This window comes from Antechinus flavipes, chromosome 1 (assembly GCF_016432865.1).
Source record: "Antechinus flavipes isolate AdamAnt ecotype Samford, QLD, Australia chromosome 1, AdamAnt_v2, whole genome shotgun sequence".
In the NCBI taxonomy this organism is placed as follows: Eukaryota; Metazoa; Chordata; class Mammalia; order Dasyuromorphia; family Dasyuridae; genus Antechinus; species Antechinus flavipes.
This window is the reverse complement of record NC_067398.1, coordinates 344,433,324-344,445,002: the sequence shown is the minus strand read 5'-3', so window position 1 is coordinate 344,445,002 and position 11,679 is coordinate 344,433,324.

Here is an 11,679-nt window from a genome sequence, read left to right as displayed (position 1 = left end):
CCTCCAACATTTGTCATTATCTTTTCCTGTCATCTTAGCCAATCTGAGAGGTATATAATGGAATCTCAGAGTTGTCTTAATTTGCATTTCTCTGATTTAGACTTTTCATGACTAGAAATGGTTTTAATTTCTTCATCTGAAAATTGTTTATATTCTTTGACTATTTTTCAGTTGGAGAATGGTTTGAATTCTTGTAAATTTGAACCAATTCTTTATATATTTTAGAAAATGAGGCCTTTATCAAAATTCTTAAATGTAAAATTGTTTCCCAATTTATCGTTTCCCCTCTAATCTTGTCTGCATTAGTTTTGTTTGTGCAATTTTTTTTAACTTAATAAAAATTATCTATTTGGTGTTCATTTATGAGTTCCATTTCTTCTTTGGTCACAAATTCCTTTTTCCTCCACAGATCTGAGAGATAAACTATCCTATATTCTTCTAATTTGCTTATAATATCACTCTTTATGTCTAAATCCTGAACCCATTTTGACCTTATCTTGATATATGCTGTTAGTTGTGGGTCAATGCCTAGTTTGTGCCATACTTGTTTCTAATTTTCCCAGCAGTTTTTGTCAAATTGCAAGTTTCTATCCCCAAAGCTGAGGTCTTTGGGTTTGTCAAACACTAGATTTCTATAGTTATTGACTATTTTGTCCTGTGAACCTAACCTATTCCACTGATCAACTACTCTACTTCTTAGTCAATATTAGATGGTTTTGATGACCACTGCTTTATAATATAGTTTTTGATCTGGCACAGCTAGGCAACCTTCATTGGCGTTTTTTTTTCCCCATTAATTCCCTTGAAATTCTTGACCTTTTGTTTTTCCAGATGAGCTCTGTTATTATTTTTTCTAGATCTGGAAAATAATTTTTGGGGATTTTGATTGGTGTGGCACTAAATGAGATTAATTTAGATGGTATTGTCATTTTTATTATATTTGCTTAGCCTACCCATGAGCACTTGGTATTTCTCCAACTTATTAGATTTGACTTTATTTTTGTGGAAAGTGTTTTGTAGTTGTCTTCAGATAGTTCCTGACTTTCCCTTGGCAAATAGATTCCCAAATATTTTATACTATCGACTATCATTATTTTGAATGGAATTTCTCATCTCTTGCTGCTGAACTTTGTTGGAAATATATAAAAATGCTGATTTCTGTGGATTTATTTTTTAACCTGCAACTTTGCTAAGGTTGTGAATTATTTCTAGTAGTTTTTCAGTTGATTCTCTAGGGTTCTCTAAGAATACCATCTGCAAAGAATGATAATTTGGCTTCCTCATTACCTATTCTAATTCCTTTAATCTCTTTTTCTTCTCATTGCTAAAGCTAACATTTCTAATACAATATTGAAGACTAATGGTGATAGTGGGCAATCTTATTTCATTCCAGATCTTTTGGAGAGGTTCTAGTTTGTCCCCATAAGATATGATGGTTTTAAATAGATGCTACTTATCATTTAAAGGAAAAGTCCATACTCTCTAATAGAAATTTTAATAGAAATGGATGTTGAATTTTATCAAATGCTTTTTCTGCAGCTATTGTGATAATCATATGATTTTCGTTCATTTGGTTATTGATATAGTCAATTATGCTAATACTTTTCCTAATATTGAACCAGCCTTGCAATCCTGATATAAATCCTACTTGATCATAGTATATTATCCTGGGGATGACTTTCTGTAATCTCTTTGCTAATATTTTACTTAAGATTTTTGTATCAATATTCATTGGGGAAATTGGTCTATAGTTTTCTTTCTCTTTTGTCACCTTACCTGATTTAGGTATCAACACCATATCTGTGTCATAAAGGAAATTTGTTCAGAGTCCTTCTTTCCCTATTTTTTTCAAATAGTTTATATAGTGTTAGAATTAATTATTTTTTAAATGTTTGGTAGAATTCATGTGTAAATCCATCTGGATTTCTTAGGGAGTTGATTAATAGCTTGTTCTATTTCTTTTTCTAAAAGGGAACTATTTTAATAATTTATTTCCTCTTCTGTTAACCTGGGAAATTTATATTTTTGTAGATATTCCTCATTTCATTTAGATTATCAAATTTATTGACATATAATTGGGCAAAATAACTACTAATTATTGCTCTAATTTCCTCTTCATTGGTGGAAAGTTCTCCCTTTTCATTTCAGAGACTAACAACTTGATTTTCTTCTTTCCTTTTTCTAATCAAATTAACCAAAGTTTTATCTATTTCGTGTTTTTTTTTCATAAAGTCAACTCTTGATTTTATTAATTTAATGGTTTTATTTTCAATTTTATTAATCTCCCATTTTATTTTCAGAATTTCAAATTTGGTATTTGAGAGTTTCTTATTCTTTTTCTAGACTTTTTAGTTGTAAGTCCAATTCATTGGCCTTCTCTTTCTCTATTTTAAGCATGTAAGCATCTAGAGATATGAAATTTTCTCTAATAACCACTTTGGCTGTATCCCATAAATTTTGCTATATTGTCTCATTATTATCATTCTCTTGAATGAAGTTACTGTATCTACGATTTGTTGTTTAACTCATTCAGTCTTGAGGATTAGATTATTTACTTCCAATTAATTTTTGGTCTATTTTCCCCTGGCCTTTTATTGCATGTGATTTTTGTTTCATTATGATCTGAAAAAAATGCATTTTTTATTTCTGCCCTTCTGCATTTGATTTTGAGGTTTTCATGCCATCATATATGGTCAATTTTTGTATCAGTTCCATGCACCACTGAGAAAAAAGTAAATTCCTTTATGTCTCCATTCAATTTTCTCCAAAGATCTATCATACCCAACTTTTCTAACATTTTGTTTACCTCCTTAACTTCTTTCTTATTTATTTTGTGGTTTGATTTATCTAGTTCTGAGAGAGCAAGGTTGAGATCCCCCATAATATAGTTTTTCTGTCTATTTCTTCTTTCATTTCTCTTAAGTTCTCCTCTAGGAAATTGGATGTTATACCACTTGGTGCATATATCTTTAGTATTAATACTACTTCAATACCTATGGTACCCTTTAGCAAAATATAGTTTCATTCCTTATCTCTTTTAATTAAAATCTTTTCTTTTACTTGATTTGAGTTCAGGATCACTATGCTTGCTTTTTTTGCTTTAAGCATTTAAGCATAATAAATTTTGCTCTATCCCTTTACCTTCACTCTATATATATCACTCTGCTTTAATTATCTTTCTTCTCAACAGCATATTGTGGGATTCTGGCTTTTAAACCACTTTGCTATCTGCTTCCATTTTATGGGAGAGTTGATCCCATTCATATTCACAGTTAAAATAACTAAATCTGTATTTCCTGCCATTTTATTTACCCTAAGTTATGCTTTTCTCTTTTCTTTCCCCCTTCCCTTCTCCTCAGTATTTTGCTTCTGATCATCAACTCCCACAAACAGCCCTCCCTCTTTAGAGCCTTTCCCCCTTTCTTACACCTTTCCCCTACTATGTCTTCTGTTAGCCTTCCCTTTTCTTTTCCCCTTTCTCCTCCCACTTTCCTATAAGGTGAGACAAGTTTCTCTATGAAACCAAATATATCTGATATTCTCTCTTTGAGCCAAATTTGATGAGAGTAAAATTCTTGCAATGTTCATCTCCCTCCTTTCTTTCCCTTGATTATAATAGGTTTTCTTTGTCTCTTCAAGAGATGTAATTTCCCTTATTTTATCTTCTTTCCCTCTTTTCCAGTACAATCCCCTTTCCAACTATAGTTTTTTTTTTATATTATCATAATAAAATCAAATTATACTTGCACTCTCTTAATATACCCATAACAGAAATATAGTTCTCAAGAGTTTGTTCCTTTTTACATTTTTATATTTCTCTTGAGTTCTGTGTTTGGAGATCACATTTTTTGTTCAGCTCTGGTCTTTTCATCAGAAATAGATGAAATTCACCTGTACATTGAATGTTTTTCTTTTCCTCTGAAAGATAATGCTCATTCTAGCTGGATAGCTTATTCTTGGCTGTAAACCAAGTTCTTTTGCCTTTTGCTATATCAGTTTCCAGACTCTATGATTCTTTAAGGTGGAAGTTCTTAAGTCCTGGGTAATCCTTACTGGGGCTTCTCAGTATTTAAATTGTTTCTTTCTGGCTGCTTGCAATATTTTCCCCTTGGTTCAATAGTTCTGAATTTAGCCACAATATTCCTTGGAGTTTTCATTTTGGGGACTCTTTCAGGAGGTGATTGGTGAATTCTTTCAATGGCTATTTTACCTTCTGATTCTAGGACATCAGGGCACTTTTCCTTGCTGGTTTCCTTTAAGATAATGTCTAAATTTTTTTTTCATCATGGCTTTCAGGAAGTCCAATAATCCTTAGATTGTCTCTCACAGATCTTTTTTCCAGGTCAGTTGTTTTTTCTTAGGAGGTATTTCATATTTTTTTCTTTACATTTTGGGGGTTTGTTTGACTGATTCTTGAAGTCTTATTGAGTTATTCACTTCCATTTGTTCAATTCTAATTTTTAGTGTATTATTTTCTTCAGTTACCTCTTTTAGCTCCTTTTGCATTTGGACAATTGAATTGTTTTGTTCATTGAATTTTTTTCCATCTCACAAATTCTGCTTTTGAAAAAGTTGGTATCTTTTTCATATCTATTTTGTAAGGAGTTATATGCTTTTCCCATTTCATCAAAACTTTTTTAAAATGAATTTTCTTCAGATAATTTCTATTTTTCCTTTTTCATACCCTCTTACAAAAATTTCATTTCTTTTCCCCATTTTTCTTCTAACTCTCTTTTAGGATCCTTTTTGAAATCTTCTAAGAAAACTTTGTGAAATGGGGACCAGCTTTTATCTCCTTTTAGGACTTCATCTGGAGTTAATTGATCTTTAGGAATCTCAAAGTTTGAGATCTCTACATAAAAGTTGTCTATGGTTAGAGTTCTTTTTGCTTTTTTGTTCATTTTTAAGGATTGAGATCTATTCTTAAAACAAAGGAGTGACAGCTGCTTTAATTTGCCCTGGGGCCAGTGTTTCTGACTGACTTCTGGTGCTAGGTAATTGCAACTAAGTGCTGAGTTCTTCCAGGGCTTAGCAGCTTAAAATTTGCCTTTTGCATTCACTTTTAGGTGTTTTACAGCAATGTGCTAACACCTTCTTCCAAACAGGAGCTTCACAGAAGATTCCCCAGTGGTTGCTGCAACACTCTGGCTCCCTACTCCAGGTCCTTGCCCCAGAGTCTGCAGTCTCTGCTGTAGTCTGAGCTCTGCAGACTTTCTCCCTGCCCATTTGAAATAGACATGTTCTGAAATTCTTCCAAAGTATCTTCTTCTAGTAATGTGTTGTACTCCAGATAGTTGTGGGTTCTGTGACTCCAAAAACCAATTTAGAGGCTTAATCTACTTTTTGTTTGAGAGAAGGTCAGAAGAGGTCACAGAAAGTTATGTCAGCTCTCTATATCTTGGCTCCCCTGATTATTTCAATTCTTTTTGGAAGAAACTAAGCAGGTTAAATTCTAGAAAGACAGCTGAGTGAAAGGTCATAAATAAGCCCTACTCTTCTTCATCATCTCAGAAAAATCGAAAATGTGCCAAACAAAATAATAACAAAAAAGAGGGTTTGGAAAAAACTTGTCAAAGGAATAGCATCAAAGAAAAACAAACATTTTTTAAAAGAGAAACATTTTTAAATAAAATGAGTAAACAATCACAAAGGGATATAATACAAGAACAAATATTATAAAGTAATAGGAATTGACTCAAATAAACCCAATGAAAAGAAAAGTACCAATACTAATAAAGATCCCTAGAAATTATAAAAGAAAGAAGTGTAAGAGCTTCTAGAGGGGTTCAGAAAAGGAAATTAGGATAGAAACTGGAGCTTTCAAAGAAGAAATAAAAAAAAAAAACTGGGTGATAAGGTAGATTCTGTATCACACAAATGATGGGAGAATATACCAAAACAACAGATTCTCTGAAAAATAGTGTGACAAACTTGGAACTAGAAGTAGGACAGAACAAAATCAAATCAAAAGACAAGATGTTTGGAGCAACCCTTGATACACTTAAAAGTGTTACTTTCAAGATATTTAAGCACTAACTCATCTTTCAGGGGTGAAAATGTATTTATTTAAAAAATGAAGCTAAATTAAGCCATAAAAATCAGGAAATCATACAAGAAATTTGCACAGTAGTATTGGAAAGGACAAAAGTGAGCTTAATAGAATCCATAGGGTACAACAAGAAAAAACAACCAAATACTTTACAGGGACTATAATTGTCTTACTTTAGCATTTTAATTGAGTAACAAACATTTATTAAGCATCAATTAAATCTAGGACATTATGGTGGGCACTAGGAATACAAAGACAAAAACTAATATTACAGGCTTTCATAAAGACACCTTTCAAATACCAGGGAAAATAGATCCAACAGGGTAAGTGGATACTCTCCTTGATAAACAATGAATGTGCTTCACAGGACCACATTCCACTCCAGAGAAAGAGAGTCTAGGTCACTGGGAGCAATTGTGGTGAAGGGTAGGCAAGAAGAAAAACATAGACAATAGATAGGATGATGTGCTGGCCAGGAAGGTGGGCTGGTAGTAACTGTTATATTTCAAGATAGTTTGGATAGAACCAAAAGTATGGTCTTATTTTTCAGAAACTTCTACTTTGTATGAGGGATATAGAACAAATAAATAAACATTGTAATGCCAAACCTCTAAATGGAAGATGCCATTCCATATTATTCCAGAAAGGGAAGGGACTAAAGAAGGAATGAATTGAACATTTATTGGATAAGTTATGCCATTCTACCTCTCCCTTTCCCTTTCTCCCAGGACATTCCTTTTACTCCTTATCCATCTTAGATATTTTCCCTTCATATTCAACTCACACTTGTGAGAACATTTATTGGAAATGGCTGACAAAGAAATATTATTTAGACTAAAAGACTGGGTGATAGGGTAGATTCTGTATCACACTGTTATCTGTGCTGGGAAAGGATATATTTTTGAAAAAGCAGAGATCACACCAATAAAATAAAGGAATTTAGGTTTGCACAAGGTTTGGTGCAGTCTGTGGGAAAAGATAGGGGTCAACTTGTAATGCCGGAGAAACTGAGCAAGATAGAGAATAGAGAGTATTTAATAATTTATTAAATGGAGAACTATACTGGGACCAGTGGATCCATGTTTGGTCCCAGGGCTGAATGAGACTATTGTCTCCAAGAATCCAACAATCAGAGTTCTCAATAACATATATACATGTGGCTCAGACACAAAGGGTAGACTGAAGCAGGGAGAGTCAGGGTACTGAGAGCAGAAATGGGATTCTGACAGGGTGGGGTGAGCCTCTGGAGAGGGAATGACATAATCAGGGGGAGGCACCCCAGACATGGGGGGAGAGGCATCTTGATAAGACATTATCTGACATTCCAATAGTTTGGGATGGGGAGAGACATTCTGATATTTTAAAACATAAGATCTTTTATCTTTTATCAAATATTCTGATAAAGAGGGAGGGGAGATTTTGCATACTGAGAAGCAGGGAAAATGAGGCAGGACTGAGTCAGGATAATTAGGGAAACTGAGTCAGGACAATAAAAGAGAACTGTGGCATAACAAATTGTGCAAGCAAAACAAAGCTTAATGACCTAGAACAGGTTTAAAAGTATATGTGAAGGCAATTCATAATTTGAATACCATGAACTTACCAAGTCCAATCTTAGATGTGGATGAATTATATTTGTCAACACAACAAGAGGGAACAACAGAAAAGAACACCCAATAATGCTGCATTAATAAACAAAACAAAATAAAATCCTATACATATAAAACATAAAGGCACATGCAGAGAGAACATGAGGGGCTGAAAAAATTTGCTGGAATTCAGGTAATACGTAGTTGAATCATGACTTTAGGCCAAGAAACAGTACAAATTAATGCTGTTAAGAGAAAGAACTTTATTTTTTTTTGATAGCTCCCATAGACAATGAAATAGTATAATTATTAGATATATATGAACCAAATGACATAATATTCAAATATTTAAGGCAGAAGTTCTTAACCTGGTATTCATGAATCTAAAATATTTTGATAAGTATTTTTAAGTCAAATGTAATAGGTCTGAAGTTATTGAATTTTTACATATATTTAGGAAATGTATATATAAATGAACAGATGACAAATAGACTCTTAGAATTACACATTCTCTTATAACATAAAAGGTTTTGAACATGCTTTGAAGTCATGTGATATGAAAATATCACTTCAGAAACAAATATTTTTAAAAATAAATTTTTATGTTATTTTCCTAACCAAAGTTGATTTCTATGAATTAATACAAAATACTTATAACGGTATAATGGAATTATATAGTATTCTGGCTCAAGAAACACAAAGAGAACATTTATATAGGGCACATTTTGACATAAGATTCTGGGATGTAAGAAGGCATCTCTGGGTTACCCTGAGTTGTAAAGACATATAGGTGAGGAAATCATAGAAATTCTGGCTGGAAAGGAACTTAGAAGTTAAATAGTTCACAATCCTCTATTTTATAAGAGGAAATGAGATTCAGGAAAGGGAAGACCACACATGTAAGTAGTGAAACTGATGTGAGGTTTGGTATCACCTCTGGTCATTGTCTTTCAGATAAATGAAACCACTTGTCAAGCCCACTATGCCTTGAATAAAGCCCTGAATAGAATGAATACTCCTTCGAAGGTCATTTCTTTTCCCAAACTCAGAAATGGGGGAGGAGACTATCCCTGTGTAAACATTTAGCTGTCATCAAAGGCATGGCTTGATCCCAATGGAACCTCATCCACATCTTTAATTTCCTTTCAAGACCTTTTTTACTCAGACCACACAGCCTGTTCTCTCACCATGGGGGCTAAACTGCATTTCCCCAGCCAGTAGAAAATAAATTTTTGTTACTGTTTTCTATATCTTATAACACCATCAATTCCCATTTATTTCTTTTCCTCTCTTTCACTGAAGGCATACCATATAACAGTATTGTTTTGGAGAGGAAAATAATATCAGTACAACTGATTGATATATTGAAAAAGTCTGAAAATATATGAAATGTATTAATACCTGTGGATTTCTGATCTTTCCCCAAGACATGGGCTTGGGGGGCATCTCACATCATGTAAGTGTTCACAAATGTTCATAAATGATGTGAGATGCCTCCCAAATTAATTTGATTTTTGTAATTTTGTAATATTTACTTTTGAATTTTTAGTATGGTATTATTATTTATGTTGTTGTCATCACTTTGTGTGTGTGTGTGTGTGTGTGTGTGTGTGTGTGTGTGTGTGCTTACTTCATTGATCTTAGTTCATTTAGATTTTTCCCATGCTTTTCTGTATTCATCACATGCATCATTTAATATAGTACAATAGTATTCCATTACATTCTTGTACCACAATTTGTTTAATCATTCCCTGATTGATGATTTGTTTTCAATTCTTAGCTATTAAAAAAAGTGCTGCTATAAATATTTTTGAGTGTATGGGAATATTTTTCTTACTAATGGCTTCCTTGGAATATAACTTCAGTAATAGATCCTTTGTTTTGTATGGGTATTTTAGTTATTTTATGAGGATAATTACAAATTGTTTTCCAAAATGGTTGTTTTATCTCACGGTTCTACCAACAATGCATTAATTCCCACCTTTCTACAATTCCTGTATACTGACTGCTAGTATTTTTGTGTGTGTCATTTTTGCCAATTGTAAAAAAGTGTGAGATGAAATCTCAGGATTGTATTGATTTGCATTTCTCTTATTAGTGATATGTAGTTGTAAATATTTTGTAGTTCTTTTGAGATTTTGTTCATATCCTTTGATCATTATCTTTAATTTCAGATTGCAAATTGTTTTCCAAAATGATTGTTTTATTTCACGGTTCTACCAACAATGCATTAATTCCCACCTTTCTACAACTCCTGTATACTGACTGCTAGTATTTTTGTGTGTGTCATTTTTGCCAGTTGTAAAAAAGTGTGAGATGAAATCCCAGGATTGTATTGATTTGCATTTCTCTTATTAGTGATATGAAGCATATTTAAAATGTAGTTGTAAATATTTTGTTGTTCTTTTGAGATTTTGTTCATATCCTTTGATCATTTATCTTTAATTTCCTCATTTGTTCATTTGTAATTTTTTAAATTTTTGCCTTTGATTTATCCGATAGAATGAAGGCAACCCCTAATTTTTTTGGATTCATTTGATACATAATAAATTTTTTCCCCATCCCCTTAGTTTTATTATGTGAACATTTTTGTTTTTGAAATGTGTTTCTGGTAAGCAATATAGTTAGGTTTTTTTTTTTTTTTATCCATCTATCATTCTTTTTCTGTTTGTTTTATTAGTTTAACTATTTGCATATAAAGTTATGAGTTCAGTTTATATTTTTCTCTGCCTCTAAAATTGGTTTTCAAGTAATGATTTTCCTCTTTTCTGATGTAAATACAGTGTTACATAGCTTCAATTATTTTATTTAATCTTTAAAATCTATATTTCAATGGCTTTCTTCCCTTCTCCCAACTTCCTCTTTGTTTGTTATCCCTTTCCTTAGGATCTTATTTATTTGTCCATCTCTCCAACTTTTAACTTTTTCTATATTTCTCCCCCTTCTTTTTCCTGTCAGTCAAGTAGATTTTCTGTACCATGTCTTGCTATCTTCAATTCACCTCCTTCCACTCTCCTACGCTTTCCAGCTTCTTTTTATATTGTGATCCCCATTAGAATTTTGATCCTTGAAAGCAGGGATTGTCTTTCTGATATTCTTTGTATTCCCAGGACTTATCACAAAATTTGGAGCGTAGTAATAAATACTTATTTTAAAGTGCATAACAATGAGACAACATATCAAAATGCATGAGACATAGTTAAGAGCAAACCAGAGAAGAGAGTGTTTAAAAGAATACATTTATCCACAAAATACAAAATAAGAAGACTAGGAAATCAAGTCTGAAAAAATAAACAAACTTATAACCTCTAGAAAAAATGTAGGAAAATATATGAAAATTAGAGTATTTATTCATTTAAAACTTAAATACAAAATATAAAAAAGTAAAAAAAAACAATAAAAGAAAAACCATTGTCTTGTTCACATAGCAGAATACAAGAGGATTCAAAATATGTAACAATAAATTTCCATTTCAAGAAAGCATATATAATAATAGAATATGTTTTGTTCAGAACTGTCTATCTTTTCTTTGCTTCTTTTTAGCCTTTCTTTTGTTCTCTGCTGTTTGCTTTTAAATTTATTCTTTCTCCCCCATTTTCCTCTCCTCTATCCCCCAACTTCCCCAAATAGGCTACATTAAAGCATGGACATATTTATATAAGCATATACATATACACACATACATACATATACATACATATATACAGAAAGATATATATGTATGCATAGACACATACATATACATAGATACCTATATTTATACACATATATACCTGTATATTTATATATATGTATGGTTATACTATGCTTGTTTGTCCTCTTTCTCTGATGATGGATGACATTATTTTCCTTAAGTACTAGTCTTTCCATATTTTTCTAAATTCATCTCATTTTCTATGCTAAAAAATATTCCAATCTCATACTATTTAGTTGTTTTGAATAGTCTAAAACAATATTGGCATGGCTGACATATAATATAGTTTCCCTATTTTTCTCTTTTGATTAAATCTATTTTATCTTTAACTTTGTCTGAAATTAATG